The 15,543-nt window shown below is 40.2% G+C and overlaps 1 protein-coding gene and 1 long non-coding RNA gene across 6 annotated transcripts in view; both read left to right on the plus strand.

Annotated features, from left to right (window-relative positions):
* Positions 1–15,543, plus strand: part of LOC309475524 (T-lymphocyte activation antigen CD86-like) — a 226,337-nt gene that overhangs the window by 37,212 nt on the left and 173,582 nt on the right. The window lies entirely within an intron of this gene.
* On the plus strand, positions 9,115–10,123 carry LOC309476560. Its single transcript, XR_014198274.1, has 2 exons — positions 9,115–9,338; positions 9,441–10,123. It is a non-coding gene; the product is annotated as an uncharacterized lncRNA (long non-coding RNA).

Here is a 15,543-nt window from a genome sequence, read left to right on the forward strand (position 1 = left end):
GCGTTTCACCCACCTGTTGACGGACAGTCTATCGGTAGACATGCGTCGGTGACACGGTTCCTCAAGGGAGCTAGGAGATTGTGCCCTGCACGGCCGCCTTCTGTGCCGCCGTGGGATTTAGCTTTGGTCTTGGAGGCTTTGTCACGACCGCCTTTCGAGCCCCTAGCCTCGATTGCCATTAAGGAGCTATCGGTTAAAACGGCTCTGCTTCTCGCTCTCGCCTCGGCGAAGCGGGTTGGGGATTTACAGGCTTTCTCTGTAAGTGAAGATTGTATTCGCTTTGGACCGGGAAACTGTAATGTTACTCTCAGACCGAGGCCGGGTTACGTTCCTAAGTCGCTCAATACCCCGTTCAGAGCGCAGATCGTTTCTCTGCCTGCCCTGTCCGCTGAGCCATCAACCTCTCAGGGTTCGGATGCTCAGAGTGCTATTTGCCCAGTCAGAGCGCTCCGAGAATACATTTCTCGCTCGGCAGCGTTTCGACAATCGGACCAGCTGTTTGTGTGCTTTGGTGGATGCAACAAGGGACGGGGGGTCTCAAAACAGAGGCTTGCTCACTGGATCGTGGACGCTATTGTTTTGGCTTATGATTGCCTGGGACAGGAATGTCCCCTGAACATCAAGGCCCATTCGACTAGGGCGATTGCCTCCTCGTGGGCTTGGACTAAGGGTATGTCTATTCAGGATTTATGTCATGCGGCTGGCTGGTCTTCTCAGAACACGTTTGCCAGATTTTACAAGTTGGATTTGCCCTCTGTAGCGTCTCGAGTGCTTTCGGTGAGTTGATCGCTTACACAGCATTAAGAGAGCTGCTCTGCGCTTTGCTCATGAGTTGTTCTGGGTGCTATTTGTGTGTTGTACTATTGTCACCACTATGCGTTGGTTTTCTCTGTTGTTGTTGCCCTGTTGGTCTACAGTGCAACCTTCCCCCAGTTATACTGCTCGGGATATGCAAATTCCAGTAGTGTTTGTGAGCTTGTGATTGGTCCCTTTGGACCTATCGGAGGTTAGAGGTTCGCTATTTGTCAATCTCGGCCTATCAGGCGCTTGCATTCTGGGGGCGAGGTTTGTATTGGGTCTGTTCAGTAGTTTGCTGCCACGGCGGGATTCTATACAGTTCCCATATACGACATCCGTAATGTCGAGTTCCGTAGCCTTGATAGGGAACGTCTCCGGTTACTTTCGTAACCTCGGTTCCCTGAAAGGCAAGGAACGAGACATTACGCTCGCCGCCGTGTTCGCTATTTATTTAGCATTGTTCGATTCTGAAGGGAATTGACGCTGCACTTGCATTATAACTGCAACGGTGTTTCAGTATTTGCATATTTGCGTCAATTGGCCAGCTCTGCTGGCGTTAGCCTATAAGATTTCAGCGGAAGTGAAGGATGAGAGGAGTTCCCATATACGACATCCGTAATGTCTCGTTCCTTGCCTTTCAGGGAACCGAGGTTACGAAAGTAACCGGAGACGTTTTCCCCCACGGGCTAAATTCACGGGCTTTCTGAACATTTGTATTGAAATATGGCGCCGCCCATACCCCCCATAAACGGCCTCAAAACCGTTCTTCAGAAAGTCTATGGGTGACGTCACAGACGCTTTGTCCATATTTTCTACAGTCTATGTGATACACTCGTCCCTGTACACGCTGACTCACTTGTCTCCAACAGCTGCGCCCGTGATTGCTCTGCGTCGCCGTCGTGCTCACCGCCCACTGTTGCCGTCTCCAAACGATCGCTGACTCACTTCTCCAACAGCTGCGCCCGTGATCGCTCTGCGTCGCCGTCTTCACAATACTCCGACTCACTCGTTCCCGCACAGCCGTAAAACGTTTGGTTATCACTGTTCAGCGTTTCTTCTCAGACGTCAGCACCTGTTTAAAACACTCAACCGGATGTCGACTTGCACGTAAATGACGCAGTCCAGACGACGCACACACCTCTCCCAAGCTGTGTCCTAATGTGAAGGCTGCATCCTCCGAAGGCCGTATTTGAAGGCCGATTGGCCGCATTTGAAGGCCGATTGCGTCACAGCGGCGCGACGAAGGACGTCCCAATTCAAAGGCTGCATCCTTGGAAGGTCGCATTTGAAGGCCGATTGCGTCACCGCGGCGCGATGAAGGCTGTCCCAATTCAGTTCTGCATCCTCCGAAGGCCGTATTTGAAGGCCGGTTGCGTCATCGTGACGCGACGAAGGCTACCCTGATTCAAAAGCGACGCCAAATGCGTCCTTCGTTTCCCGTGAAAGGAAGGATACAAAAATGGACACTTAGCGGCCTATCCTACCCTATTCTACCCCATAACTCATTGCGCGCCGTTGTCGACAGCATTTATTTATTTATTTTTAAAGGCGGTCGAGACTAGAGATCGGTGGTGGACAGCAAATTCACATTTAAATGTAAGTATTATGTTTTCATTTATCTAAATTGCTAGCGAAACCGAGTTAAAGTTTATTATAAACTTCATCTTAACTCCTTCGTCACCATTGCGTGGCTTCATTTGTCAGGTAGTTTGAGGCAAAACTTGTGCTAATATTAGTTTAACGACCTATTTGTAATATTTGCACTAGTCTATCTCACTTGTGTATTAGGCTAAAAGAAATATGCTAAAGAAGTAAGCCCACAACAATAAGAAAAGCAGTTGATAAGGCAATGGGGTTTCACTTTGATGTGTTTTTGTAGTGCTGTCATGCAAGCTATGTGGTTTTAACCAAATTTGAGTATAGAAATATGATTTCTTAAGTATTTTGTATGCATGTGTCATATTTGTGTCATTTTTTGCAGTGTTAACAATGCACTTAAGATTGCACCCCTGTGTTAAGCTTTTTTAGAGCAATTCAGGAGAAAAAAATCCAAAAGTAAGAAAGTTAATACTCATGTCTTTGCTGAAATGTATTGTGCTGTTGTTGTTAACAAGCCATGGTTCATTTGCTCTGCCCTTAGGATTGCAAGTGTCCTGGGACAGGTGAGGGTGTGAGTGGGAAACCCACTGCTGAAACTTGGCCCTGGTTTGTCCTCAGGGCCCAGTTCAGCAGTGGGTGCCCACAGTGAGGAGGAGCCAGCACCAGCAGCACCAGCAGGAAGGCAGAGGCGAGGAGAGGAGAGTAGGGAGAGGATGGACAGGCTGTTTTCTCTTCTTGAGAAAATGATTGAAAAATATATTTTTTTTCTACATAATTATTCTTGTTTAACTTTTTTCACTATTTTTTAAAAGGAAAGAAAAAATCTGTACATTATTTTTATGCAACTTTAAATGTGTAAATAAAAGAGAATGAATTGTTCTGGACATTGTTTATTTTTTTGACAGTCATAATTTCTACATGAAAAAAACTCTTGTATACCTTTTTTTTTTTCAAATAAAATTGGTAAATGAAAATCATTTGTTCCACGGGCTACATTAAAGTACTTTTTCCAACTATTAACAACATACGTTAAACATATCAAAATCAACAAACATTTACAGTACATAAAATAAGAAAAAAATGATGTCGACTTTTATTAGAATTTATTAGAATAATAATTAGACTTTCAAAAAGAGTCATTTCTGAAAAAAGTACTTTTAATAAGTTTTTAGTATCAAGAGTAAAACTAGAGGTATGTATTCTGCAGGGGAAAAAAACTCCTTGTCAGGGTTTTTATTATAGTTTTGTATTTATAATTATGCTACTACTGCATTTTACTTATGAATATTTTCAAGGCTGTTACATTATATACTTTTGTGTAGTTTAATGTATATGTGAGGGAAAAAAGGTACTTCAGTATGGTTACTTCACATTTGTACGTGAATATTTAATGAAATATGCAGTTCCGAAAATTAAAGTAACAAAATGTAGGTCTGTTGTCACTATATTAACAAATTGTTGCTAACTAAAGCTGCGTCCCATATCAAAGGACGCATCTGAAGTGCTCGGACCGGTCGAGCCTACGGAGGACTGTTCTTGTCGCCTGGCAACCGTGACAGCTGCCAATGACGAGCGCGAGAAATAATGGACTTTTTTATATTCAATTGGGTTTTATATTCAAACAGGGCTAAACCGAAAATACATGATCCGGCAGCGCTGGGGCTGAAACATCCTCACCATGTCCTCCAGTAAAATATAAAACATAAAAATGACAATAGCCAATTCTGGCTCCATAGCTGTTTACTCAATTAGGCTATATCAAATGAATTATCAGGATGGCAGCTGTCCTCTCGCACCGTTGAGGAGCGGTGATCAGAAACACCTGGTTGCGCAATTAGGAAATCCTAGAAGGCTACATGGTGCGTCCTTCGGAGGACGCATAGGCTGCATCAATCAATCAATCAATCAATTTTTATTTATAAAGCGCTTTACAACAACCAGAGTTGATCAAGGCGCTGGACAGAGACAAAAGGAATGAAATACAAAACAGTACAAAAAAATAAAATACAACACATCTATAAAATCATTATGCTAATCAGTTGTCCATCAGGTGTCAAAGGCCGAGCTAAAGAGATGGTGCTTCAGCCTGGTCTTGAACAGGGGCAGGTCCATGATGGAGCGTAATTCCAGAGGCAGAGCGTTCCAGAGTTTTGGCCCCGCTACCGCAAAGGCACGATCACCCCACTTTTTGCACCTGGACAGTGGGACCACCAGCAGATGTTGTTTAGAGGAGCGCAGGGCTCTGCTGGGCTGGTAAGGGGTCAGCATGTTACACAGATAGAGAGGTGCAAGACCATGGATGGAGCAGAAAACAAACAGCAGGATCTTAAACTGGATTCTGAACTCGACCGGGAGCCAGTGGAGAGAGTACAGGACAGGAGTGATGTGGTCATGTTTACGGGTGTTGGTAAGAAGCCGGGCTGCTGCGTTCTGCACAAGCTGTAGACGGTGCAGAGAGGCCTGATTTAACCCGATGTAGAGGGCATTGCAGTAGTCCAAGCGTGAACTAATAAAAGCATGGATTGTTTTCTCGAGGTCACTACAGCTGAGGAATGGTTTGACTTTGGCCAACCGGCGAAGCTGGAAGAAACTTGCCCTGATCACAGAGTCTACCTGTTTATCGAGCCTCAGACTGCTGTCCAAAATCACTCCAAGATTCCTGACTACAGGACTGAGGTGGGTGGTCAGAGGTGCAAGATCGGGAGCTGCCTTTGTTGAACTAGAGGCATCAAATACGATAAATTCAGTCTTTGATTCATTTAGACAGAGGAAATTTTGTGACAGCCAATGTTTAATGTCATGCAGACATGTCTGGATGGACTGTATGTCTGGAGAGTTCTGGGCAACTGGCAGATAGATTTGTACATCGTCTGCATACAGATGGAAAGAGACATTATGCCGGGATATCACAGAACCTAAGGGGAGCATGTACAAGGAAAAAAGAGCAGGGCCGAGGATGGAACCCTGTGGCACACCAGAGGAAAATGGGGCTGGAGAGGAAGAGAGATCATTGATCATCACAGAAAAAGTTCTATCTGCTAAATATGACTTGAACCACTGCAGCACGGGTCCTTGAAGGCCCACCTGCTGGGCCAGACGGGTCAGGAGGATAGAATGGTCCACCGTATCAAATGCTGCAGTAAGGTCCAGCATTACCAACAGCACAGGTTTTTTAGCGTCCAAGGATAGCAAGATGTCGTTCTGCACTTTTAACAGTGCAGATTCTGTGCTGTGGCGTGCCCTGAAACCGGATTGAAATTTTTCAAAAATGTGGTTTTGATCCAAGAATGATTGAAGTTGTATGAAGACGAGCTTTTCCAGAACTTTAGAGAGAAAAGACAGATGGGACACTGGTCTGAAATTTGAGAGAACTGATGGGTCAAGATTAGGTTTTTTGATTAGTGGCCTGACCACAGCCTGCTTAAAAACAGTTGGGACAGACCCTGAGCTAAGGCTGGCGTTGAAAAAAGAGAGAAGACATGGTCCTACTGTGTCAAAAACCTGTTTAAGCACTCTAGATGGAACAATGTCCAAGGAACAGTTGGTAGATCTCAGCTTCTGGACAACTTTGGAGAGCTGAAAGAGTGACACTGGCTCAAACACATCAAAAACAGCAGGAAGAGAAGGAGGTAGTGGGTGCACGTATGAACCAACAGCTATACTGCTGTTTACACCCTGTCTAACTGAGGCCACTTTGTCAATAAAGTAATGGAGAAACTCGTCACAGGTTGATTTAGATACATTTTCAAACACGTTAGCAGATGGATTTGTGACAGACTGAATTATACTAAACAAGACTTGGGGCCGATTACAGCTATTGGAAATAACATTTGAGAGGTATCTACATTTGGCTTCTTTAACAGCAATTTGATAGTCAGAAAGACAGACTCTCAGAATACCCAGGGACACATGCAGCTTGTCCTTTTTCCACCTCCGTTCAGCCTGTCTACAGCGTCTCCTCAGGGCGCGTGTGGTGTCATTCAACCAACAATCTGGTTTAGGTTTAATGGACCTCAGCTTTAAGGGTGCAACTGAGTCCAAAATCTCTAAACAGGTGGAATAAAAAGAAGAGATGAATTCCTCAGGGCACAGAGGTGGACTTTCGTAGGGGGCATGAAAACCTGAATTCATGAAGGCAGTAGCAAATTCATCAGCTTTGAATTCATCAACTTTGAAGTCAGCTTGAAGTCTTGCATCCTTGAAGTCTTCAGTCCTTCGAAGGATGCAGCCTTCACATTGGGACACAGCTCCAGTCTCTCAAGCACACGGTCTTAAAGGGCAACAGTCTCCACCTTTTTCTTAACCAGCCTATGACACTAGGTCACGGATTAGTCTATGCACAGGTGTTAGCAAATGAGCATAGTACAAAAGTCATTTGATCGATGAGTCAATCATATAACATTAAAATGTGTATCAAAAATGCATTCATCAATAATTCACTCCCATCACATATTCACTCCCCAAACAGTCCGATGAGCTCATGTGAGATCAGTTCACACTATAGACGTGCATAAACGAGCCGCGTTGTGGATTATATCAGATATATAGGGCTTGTGGATATACTGTATATCATGTCCTTGATTATTAACTTTCCATACATACTCATTGACTACTTTTGATGTTACATGAGCCATACAGACATCCATATTTGACCTATTGAACACATATCCGGCCAAAGTTCAGAAACATTTCAGATGGCACTTAGAGGCTTTTGCATCTGAACTCTTTATTTATTCTCATAGACTCCTTCTGATGTTAAATCAGCCATACAGAAGTCTATGTTTGACCTATTGAAAATGTTTCTGGGGAAAGAGTCCACAATCTTGACCTTTCTAAAGTAGTCAAAATTTGACCTACTGAACATATATCTATCCAAAGAGTACTTGATCTTCAACTTTTTTATCCATACTCCCAGACTTCTTCTGATGTTACATCAGCCATGCAGTAAGTCCATGTCTGGCCAAAGAGTCCTTAAAAGGTTTTATACTATATAAACTTATAGAATCCTTCTGATGTTAAATCAGACAGACAGTAGTCCATAGCTGTGTCCCAATGTGAAGGCTGCATCCTCCAAAGGCCGTATTTGAAGGCCGATTGGCCATATTTGAAGGCCGATTGCGTCACAGCGGCGCAACGAAGGACATCCCACACTGTAAAAAAAAATTACATCCCCAAGTCAAAAATTTCAAGTGACCGATAACATCTACATTTTTCAATTAGTCTGACGTATTATTTCTCATTGAGCCAATGTTAACAGACTATTGCAACAAGAATTTCACTTGGGCCAATTGAAAAATTTAGATGTTATCGGTCACTTGAAATTTTTGATTTGGGAGGGTTAGAAATGTTTTACAGTGCAATTGAAAGACTGCATCCTTCGAAGGTTGCATTTGAAGGCCGATTGCATCACCGCGGCGCGATGAAGGCTGTCCCAATTCAATTCTGCATCCTTCGAAGGCCGTATTCGATACATCGAAAAGTCGCAAAGTGTTTACTTGTGTGCGTGTGTGTGTGAGTTGCGGCCGCGACTTGAGCAGTGGAAACATAAAAACATACTCCATCATTTTGTTTATACAGGACATCCTTCAAACTGCAAAGTGTTTAAGTTACTGTTAATTAAAATTTTAAGGAAAACAAATATATTAATCTGAAATGTAGCAAATTAATTTCCAATTCATTCATTACCAAACATATCTCAAGGTCTTTTTGTCTTTTTATTAATTTAATTAATAAATTAATCATATAAAACTATTGTCCACTACAAATAAAACTGGTTCTATGCCTTTAATTTATTAATAAAACTTATTTAAAAAATGCAAGGCTTAAGTAATTTATTTTCCTTTGGTGGTACAGCCTGAGACATGCACAAGCATTCTGCATTTTTGTTTTGCTTTTCCCTCCATTGTACCGAACTCGTACCGAACCGTGATGTCTGAACCAAAGTATGAACTGAACCGTGACTTCTGTGTACCGTTCCACCCCTATATCCTACCCTATTCTACCCCATAAGTCATTGCGCACCGGTGAAGACAGCATTTTTTTTTTTTTTTTTTTAAAGGCGGCCGAGACTAGAGATCGGTGGTGGACAGCAAATTCACATTTAAATGTAAGAATTATGTTTTCATTTACTCAAATAGCTAGCGAAACCAGAGTTAAAGTTTCTTCTAAACTTCATCTTAACTCCTTCGTCACCATTGCGTGGCTTCATTTGTCAGGTAGTTTGAGGCAAAACTTGTGGTAATAACGTTATTAGTTTAACAACCTATTTGTAATATTTGCACTAGTCTATCTCACTTGTGTATTATAAGAAATATCACTCACCCAATAAAGCCCAAAACAATAAGAAAAGCAGTAGATAAGGCAATGGGGTTTCACTTTTATGTGTTTTTGTAGTGCTGTCATGCAAGCTATGTGGTTTTAACCAAATTTGAGTATACAGAAATATGATTTCTTAAGTATTTTGTATGCATGTCTTGATGTGTCATATTTTGCAGTGTTAACAATGCACTTAAGATTGCACCCCTGTGTTAAGTACCCCTTTCTGCTTTTTTAGAGCAATTCAGGAGAAAATGGGACTGGGTAAGGTAACTCCCATACAGGCAAAAAATTTAATAAAATAATAATTATAATTATAATTATAATTATATATATATATATATATATATATATATATATATATATAAAGAAAATTAATACACACATCTTTTCTGAAATGTATTGTGCTGTTGTTGTTAACAAGCCGGTTCATTTGCTCTGCTTTTAGGATTGAAAGTGTCCTGGGACAGGTGAGGGTGTGAGTGGGAAACCCACTGCTGAAACTTGGCCCTGGTTTGTCCTCATGGATGAGGTGTTGGGACAGAGGCATTGCACCAACCCCCCTGTCCTCATTGCCTCAATCCCTGAGGGCACACCAGGGCCGAGTTCAGTAGTGGGTGCCCACGGTGAGGAGGAGCCAGGGGCAGCAACACCAGAAGCACCAGTAGCAGCACCAGCACTAGCACCCGCACCAGCAGGAGCACCAGCAGCAGCAGCAGCAGCACCAGCACGAAGGCGGCGTGACAGGACAAGTTTTTGGACTTGATCAGAGAAGACATGCAACTAGAGAGGGAGGTAGAGGTGAGGAGAGCACAGGAAAGAAGGTAGAGGATGGACAGGCTGTTTTCTCTTCTTGAGAGAATGATTGAAAAAAAAATATATATATATATTCTACATATTCTTGTTTAACTTTTTTTCACTTTCATTTTTTAAAAGGAAAGAAAAATTCTGTACATTATTTTTATGCAACTTTAAATGTGTAAATAAAAGAGAATGAATTGTTCTGGACATTGTTTATTTTTGTAATGACAGTCATAGTTTCTACATGAAACTAATTCTTCTATACCTTTTTTTTCCCCAAATAAAATTGGTAAATGAAAATCATTTGTTCTATAGGCTACATTAAAGTACTTTTTCCAACTATTTACAACATACGTTAAACATATCACAATCAACATAAACATTTAAATTTACAGTACATAAAATAAGAAAAAAATTATGTTGACTTTTATTGAGCTGAGCAGGGAGACCCTGGTGGTGCTGCTGGACCGGGATGGGCTTCCCCTGGTAATGCCTTCTGTTGGTGGGACATCATCTGGGATGGTCTCCAGAGTGTTTAAGTGCATATTTCCACTATCCACTAAGCTGTCTACCAACAGATTTGCAGGGCTGATTCAAGGGGCTGATTTCTTTCTGAAAAAAAGTACTTTTTATAACTACTAATACTGCATTGGGGAAAAACTACTAAAACCTTAGTTAGGCAAAATTATCTTGCATACTCTAATGTACTTAAAGTATCAAGAGTAAAACTAAAGGTATGTATTCTGCAGGGGGAAAAAACTCCTTGTCAGGGTTTTTATGATGGTTTTGCATTTATATTAGGCTACTACTGCATTTTACTTCTGTATATTTTCAAGTTGTTACATTATAGTTTAATATAAAATCATATTGTGATGTGAGGGAAAAAAGTTACAATATTAACAAATTGTTGCTAACTACAGCTGCGTCCCATTTCAAAGGGCGCATCTGAAGCGCTCGGACCGGTCTAGCCTACGGAGGCGCTTGGCAACTTGTCACTTGGCAACAATGACAGCTGCCGATGGCGAGTGGGAGAAATACTGGACTTTTTTTATATTCAATTGGGTTTTATATTCAAACAGGGCTAAACCGAAAATACATGACCTGGCAGCGCCGGGGCTGAAACATCCTCACCATGTCCTCCAGTAAAAATATAAAACATAAAAATGACAATAGCCAATTCTGGCTCCAAAGCTGTTTACTCAGTTATATCAAATTAATTATCAGGATGGCAGCAGTCCTCTCACACCATTGCTTGGCCAGTTGCATAAACTGTTAAGACTAGTCTTACAAGTTAGTCATCCAATTTTATTATTTTATTAGATTGGTCTAATCTGACACCGAACAGTAAGACTGATTACCCCTAACTAACTTCTAGTTGATCATACTAGTTCTTAAGACACAGTCTTAACATAATGGCTATGTTTATGCAACTGGCCCCAGGAGCGGTGATCGGGAACACCTGGTTGCACAATTAGGAAATCCTACGAAGGCTACATAGGCTGCATCCTTCGAAGTCTGCGTCCTTCGAAAGATGCAGCCTTCACATTGGGACACAGCTCATGTTTAACCCACTGAACATATTTCTGGCCAATTAGTCCTTTAACAGTAACTTAATACATACTCATTGACAGCTTCTGATGTTATATCAGGCATACGGTAGTCCATATATGAGTTACTAAACATATTTCAGGCTAAAGAGTACTCAACCTTGAACTTTCTATACATATTGACTCCTTTTGATGTTAAATCAGCCATACAGAAGTCCATATTTGACCTTCCGAATATATTTCTGGCCAAAGTGTCCCCCATATTGAACTTGGGCTTCACCATTCAGGGGTTTTACCGATGATGACACAGATGTTCCCGCCGTGCAATGGCACACACACCAACAAAAGGTCAGCATGCTTGAGCTTCTGCTGGGGCAGATTGCTAACTACTGCCCAGTTATTTCCCGAAATACTATTGTTAAGAGCTCTACATGAATTTATCACATATGGCAGACAATCAGACTATATAAAGGATTCCTAATGACGATAGAAAACTTTGTTGTTTTTACTTGACTTCGTCTTATACATAATGAGTTGCCGAAGCTTGTAAAGCAGAGGTATGGCACAGAATTACGGTCACACACTCTGGCGTCCATAAACCAGAGATATTGTGCCCTGTGTTCATTAATAGACAAGCTACAGTTATCAGAGGATGCTAGAGCTATGCGCTTGGCCGTGTCTAATCCCCCAAGACAGAAGCTGGCTTCACTGGGTTGATTTAGGAAGTCCTGCCAACTTTGTAAAGAGGCTCGCAGATCAGACAATCACTTTCTCAGTAAGTGCCCCTTTCTGCCTCATCCTGACAGAGCTTTCTTTGCTAAGGCGCAGCAAGTTGCTGACTCACAGTGTCACTCTCACAGTGAGTCTGACGAGGACACGCCATGCAACCTTAAGGCGGTACAGCGCGTTCATATCATGCAGCCACCGTGCATCAAAGCCTTCCATGGCCACATCCCCATTAGGCTGACCGTTAACAATGGTGCAGCAGGAAACATGATAAGGGTGGTGTGTGCCAGCAGACTGGGCCTTAAAGTAGTACGTCAGCTAGTCAGGCAGACGGCTCCTCGCCATTGAAGGTGGTTGGAGGGACACGCACACATTTTCAAAGAGACGGGCACAAGCTCTTTTTCGAAGGACTTATGGTAGAAAACCTTGAAGTAGGTCATGCTCATGCTGAAAAATCTGACATTCTCGCTGCCATCCCCTTTATGGGATGTAATGACATCTCCATCCCTCCCGCTCAACATCAGGTCTGTGTGGGGTCAGATACATATGAGTATGGTCCCAAACGGACGTACGGAGACAGACATCCCTTACGAAAAAGAAGTATACTTCAAGTTCATTTTATGAAGTATACTTAGATAATGTTCAAGTACATTTTATACATTATGAAGTAAGTATACTAATGTCAATATGTACTAGTAGTAAACTTGTAAGTGTACTATTTTAATACCGCTTGGGACTAAATTGGCCCACTTTTAGTATATAAAACTTAAGTATATGTTTAAGTGTACTATAAGAGTAACAGTAGTAAACTTTAAGTGCACAACTAGTTCATAATTACGGTAACACTTTACAATAAGGTTCATTAGTTAACTACATTAGTTAACATTAACTAATAATGAACTGCACTTATGCAGCATTTGTTCATTTTTGTTAATGTTAATTTCAACATTTACTAATACTTTATTCAAATCTTGTTAACATTAGTTAATGCACTGTGAACTAACATGAGCAAACAATGAACAGTTTTATCTTTATTAACTAACATTAACAAAGATTAACAAAAACAGTAATAAATGTATTGCTCATTGTTAGTTCATGTTAGTTAATACATTAACTAATAAAGGAACCTTATTGTAAAGTGTTACCATAATTACGTTTCTCATTTGTACTGCAAGTGAACGTATGGGTATACTAGTAGTTTAATATTTTAATACTTGTAGCAACTTTGAAGTATACTCTCAGTAAACTACTAGTTTAGTAGTTTTATACAGCAAGTATACTTGCAAATTTTCTTTTAGTGTACTGTCAGTAAACTACTAGTTTAGTAGTTTTATACTACAATTTTCTTTAAGTGAACTTAACATTATACTTATAGTTGACTATTTATATATAATTTTTGCACTTGCAGTAGGCCTATACTACTATGTTTAAATGTTATTTTTTATACTTGAAAAATACCTTTAACTCTACTTTAATTTTAAAAACATTTTATTAGCTTCATGCATCCTTTTTTATCAACACTTGAATGTTGGTAAGTTTCATAAAGAAAGGCAACATTTTAAATGAAAAAGATGAGAAAATCTCATTTTTGTCAAAGACTACGCCTTGATCAGATTCAGAAACGTGATCAAAACACAGATGGAGTAGATTGAGTCCAACACCCCCAAAGCTTCACAGTCGTTTTCTCTTCATGGGTTACGCTGGAAAATTCAGTCAATGGTGGGAAAAAGTAGAATTAGAGTAAATTCCTATGCACACTACCAGTGGACTAGCCTACACAAAAATTCAGATACGCAGAATTAGAGACATATCTGTTTTATATCAATATTTTCAAACAATGTAAGTTTTATAAGACTGTGTATGAAAAACTATGTAAAAAAAATATTTAATAGGCTACTCGATCAAAACAGTTAACACAACTACAAGCCAAGTATACTTTGAATACTTAATTATACTTTTAAGGATATCTTGATCAAAACATGGAGTACAAGTGTAGGCCAAATATTCTTGGACTTTTCTCTCAGTATAAGTCAAGTACACTTAAGTATAATTAAGTATATTTCTGAGAAGTACATATTTTTGAGAAGTATATAAAATGTAGACTGAAAGTATGCTTTCTTCTTTTTAGTTGAAAAGAAGTATACTAATAGAACACTTGAATAAACGTATTTTTCGTAAGGGATGCCATTCGGCGTGCTCACAAACTTCGTGCCACCTCATCACATGCTTTGTGGCCGGGGGATTTTGTCGAACTTGAGCATCCAACCGAACTAGCAAACACAAGCTCCACACGAGCTTGCTGTGGAGTCGCTGGCCGTGTGCACTGGTTTGCTCCATCGTCGTTCGTAGGGGTATACGGAAAAATCTGTATGTTTCATTCGCATGACCTACATACAGGAATCCCTAATCGAACAGGCCCCAATGAAAGCTCCTCAGGCCTCTGTTCTGCAGGCTCAATTCAACGAGCTAGAGTCACTAGGTGTTTTTCTAAAGCCTAAAGACATTGACGTTGATGTTGAATATGTCAACCTATCGCTTCTTATCAAAAAAAACTTTTTTCCCTAACTGGTTCACTTTCTTCCACTTCCTCGCTTGTGTCTTCTTTACTTTCTTCTTCATCTTCTACAGATGAACTGGACGAACATGAAACGTCGCTCTCTGCATCCCCTTTATGTAACAAGTCCTCTTCCTCAGTACAAAGGCCTTCCTGGATCAGGTTCCTTTCCTGCCATACCAATTCTGACTGTCTGGGCAAAGCGTCGTTCAGATTCAGCGTTCCCTTACAGATATGATCTGTAGTTTTTTTTTACAGTACCATTACCGGATTTCAGTTTTACAGTAACTACATACTGTCATTGTGTAATACAGTGCATTACTGTACCAACAAAGCTAATCAGTACAATACTGTAATTTTTTTTTGTACTAAATATAAATTAGATTTCATAATTTTGATATATTTTATTTTTATCCTACATAAATACTACTGACATACAAAACAATTAGACAAAGTTATTACAAAATAAAAAAAAATGATTTAAAACATTTCATATATATCACAAAATAAACAGTCTGCCAATGCTGGAAATGATGTGTGAAATTTTTATACATTAATGGGTGAGTTTAGGGACAACATTTTTTTTGTGTTAATTTTAACTCATTCATTGTGTTAATGATTTTAACAAAGTAAATATGTCAGAAAGGTTAGCACAAAGATGTGTAAACGTGTTAAATTAACACATTATGTGCTGTCCTTCACTGCACACATTAAACATACAAAAAAAACATATGAAACGTTAGCATTTGACAAAATGAATGTAGAGTCATTAGTTGTTTAGCTTATACAAGTATTATAATGACATATCAACCATTACATTCATAAAACTGCAGAATATAAATACATTTTTAAGCAGTCAAAAAGGAAATGTCCAACACAGGACAAAACACAGTTCTTTTCACAATACATGTAACATGACACATAACCCCACCTTCAAAATAATTTCACTTATTTACAAACATTTGTTGGATTCATGTACACTGGTGGCCAAAAGAAGTATTTAAGTGTCTTAATGTTTTTGAAAGAAGTCTCTTTGATGCTCAAGAAACATTTATTATTATTTTTGTCAATGTCTGACTGTCTACTCCTCCATCTTTCTACAGCATAGGAGTAAAAATCATCATCAAAATAATCTTTAAAAAGTCAACACAATGTTTTTGTTCACCTTTGCGAATAAATTAACTTCTCCAAAGATTGGTTCCT

The sequence above is a fragment of the Leuciscus leuciscus genome (assembly GCF_965113295.1).
Source record: "Leuciscus leuciscus genome assembly, chromosome: 15".
In the NCBI taxonomy this organism is placed as follows: Eukaryota; Metazoa; Chordata; class Actinopteri; order Cypriniformes; family Leuciscidae; genus Leuciscus; species Leuciscus leuciscus.